Genomic DNA, 3079 nt, shown 5'->3' with positions numbered 1-3079 from the left:
GGAAATACTTACTTCCAACCAGTAAATTCCAGGAGGATCTCCTCATGTTTTGAGGATTTAAGAAGTTCATGTTGTGCAAAAATGGACTAGCCTTAAAATTCTCTCTCAAGAAAGCTCATAGTCCTTGCATGTTTTTCGTATGTACTTTTAAAACATCTTGGTATTATTTACTATTTAGTTACAAATTTTTATTACATGCTATGTTTTATCCCTCCAGAGCCAACACAAACCTTAAAAAATTTCAACCATTTGTTGTATCCTGAACTCTTTTTTTAGATGCTAACTTTGTTTGAATTGTTATATAGTAAAATTGACTTTTTGGGCACACTTGGTTTTATGTCTAATGCTGAGTAAGTTCAGGGTTTCCTGACTGTGGTGGTTACAGGACTCTGTGGTGGTTTAGTTGCTAAGTCGTGTCCAACTCTTGTGACCCCATGGACTGTAGCTTGCCAGGGTCCTCTGTCCATGGGATTTCCCAGGAAAGAATACTGGAGTGGGTTGCCATTTACAGGACTCTATACATATGTTGAAAAATTCACAGAACCAAGCCCCGTTTGTATAGACACAGAAAAGTAATAGTATAGGTAAAATAGCACTGTTTTGACTATGTTGTTTCTACAGATAGATGAAAATATGTGCTTGTAATTTTCAGATAAAAATGAAAAAGTCAAGGATTTGGGCTCAACTAATCACAGTCAGGGCTTCCCTTGTAGCTCAGTCGGTAAAGAATCTGCCTGTAGTGCAGGAGACCCAGGTTCAATTCCTGGGTTGGGAAGATCCCCTGGAGAAGGAAATGGCAACCCACTCCAGTATCCTTGCCTGGAAAATCTCATGGACAGAGGAGCCTGATGGGCTGCAGTCCCGGGTTGCAAAGAGTCGAGCATGACTGAGTGACTAACACTTACTTACATTTACTTAATCACAGTCAACACACAGAAGAGAATTCTGTTAAACACTCCCCTTTCTTTTCATCTCGTCTTCAGAAAGGGAAGTTATTATGAGACAGTAAACATAATAGGGTTAAAAATACCTGGAAATTTAGTACATGGTGTCAGAGAAGATACCACAATAGTCAAATGTAATGAGGTTGGATTGTATGTATTCTTCCAATTTGTCATTTCTTTTCAAAGCTATTATTTCACCCTTACTGATAACCTCTCTTCAGTTAAAAAAAAATTACCATTAACATTCACTCACTTTTTGAAGGTTTTGAACAATTTTTTAATCCAACCAGCTATTTTACCTTACACAATAGATGTGGTTTTAGCCAATAATCTTCATTGTTAACAACATCCAATGGCTTTTAAACAATTATATGACATCCATTGTGTTCCACTTTCTTTCCATGGCAGTAAATGCCCTTTAAAGCACTCCAACTAGTAAGTACACGAGGTATCGTTTTCATAAAGCGATGTTAGCTGTCTCTTAATTCAATTATTCAACTCAAAGACTTCCTTCAGTGCTGCAGAATTGTCCTAGTACTTCCCCATTTCTGATGTTAACCTGAGCTGTTTGTGGCTGCTTGGATTGTAAAGTGTTTCTTTACCTATTTTGTTTATCTTTTAAAACTATTCTACCTGTCATGATGAAATGGTTTCAGATTTTTTTTTTTAATCCATAGGAATTATAAGTAGATGTCATTTGTATAAGTGTAAAGAAGAAATGAGCAGCTTGGGTAGGGGGGTGAGTGGTGTCAGACCTCTACCCGTAAAGAAAGCCATGATATTAAAGCTCAAACTCTGTACCACCAGTGCCGCTGCTTCTTAATGCTCATTGCTTCCCATCCCCTTATTTCTGGGGTAAATCTTATTTGGGTCATTTGATTATTTACTTATTATCTCTAGAGGGTGGGTAGGCTAGTACTGTCTGAACTCCAAATAAACTCAAAATGTAATAAAGGTCAGAAGCTAGAAAGGATTAAATCCTTGTTATATTTACCTTTTGAAAACCCATCCAGTTTCACCCCACAATTTCATCCTGGGAAAAAGTAGAAATGGTATTGGATACATTATCAGAAGAGTGTCAGTATGTAGTTCTTTGCTGCTAACTAATTATGAATCATTTTTTCCTCTTATAAAATAAAAATTTGGAGTTAGTATGTGATAGATTTTTTTCCCCCTTCCTCTCTGAATTTTTAGGAATAGAAACAATAGGTGCCAAAATCTCCCTCATAGGTTTGATTCTACAGTAGCTAAAATGATGAATCATTTGGCTGACATGATTTTGCCTTTTTTTTTTAATAAATCCCTCAAGGTTCATTGTTGTAACTCTCAATCTGGCTACACCACTGTTACGGTTTTGAGCAGTAGGACCCTGGCATATCCACCATACTCAACCTGGGTTGCTCCTTACTGATCCAGCCAACTCCATCATGGCCCATATTAGCTAGAACTTCACTAATTGCAAATTCTTGGTAAACAGTAAGAGTTATACTTTTAGTATACTGACAGGATATTAATCAGATATGGGTGCTACTCACACCAGCATGGATCAAGGCACATGTGTTTCATGGTCATGGGCCAACCTCTGACTCTAAAAGACAATGTTGAACAACATAAATGTTTATTAAGGAAGACCACTGAAGAAGGAAGACCAAGCAGTGTCTATCTGAGTTAACCTGTGAGAGGTGCCAGCCTCCACCCTTTAGAAATATCACTGCCCAGGGAGTCATCTCACCTGTTCTTGAGGTTATCTGTGCCCACCTGTCTTTTAATCTCTACTTCATAGAGCTAACACACTTCTTTCACCCACAGGTTATAGGTATATGTCAGGTGGCCCCTTGGACATCCAGTAGAACAGGAAGTAGGTAACCTGGTGAAAAAACTGAGACTTTCTGAAGAGATTGACAGCTTGTCTATTTATCAGATGAATTTGATTTTCAACAGTCAGATTGAGGTATACAAAAACAGGTTTAGAGAAAAGCCGGGACAGAACCTGGTATGGATGTATTATCAGTTAAGAGACTCCTATAAAAAGAAATGAAAAAGAGAAAAGGAAGGGGGAAAAATGGAAACTTCCATTCACCTACGCATGTGTGTGTGTTCAGTTGTGTCTGACTCTCTGCAGCCCTACGGACTGT

At 38.0% G+C, this 3079-nt stretch overlaps 1 non-coding gene across 1 annotated transcript; it reads left to right on the top strand.

Annotated features, from left to right (window-relative positions):
• Window positions 1-703: 703 nt before the first annotated feature.
• On the top strand, window positions 704-775 carry TRNAY-GUA (transfer RNA tyrosine (anticodon GUA)). The gene has a single exon. It is a non-coding gene; the product is annotated as a tRNA-Tyr (tRNA).
• The last annotated feature ends 2304 nt before the right edge of the window (window positions 776-3079 follow it).

Source organism: Bos mutus, chromosome 10, assembly GCF_027580195.1.
Source record: "Bos mutus isolate GX-2022 chromosome 10, NWIPB_WYAK_1.1, whole genome shotgun sequence".
In the NCBI taxonomy this organism is placed as follows: Eukaryota; Metazoa; Chordata; class Mammalia; order Artiodactyla; family Bovidae; genus Bos; species Bos mutus.
Note: the sequence above shows the minus strand (reverse complement) of the source record. Positions and strands in the feature narration are given on the sequence as shown.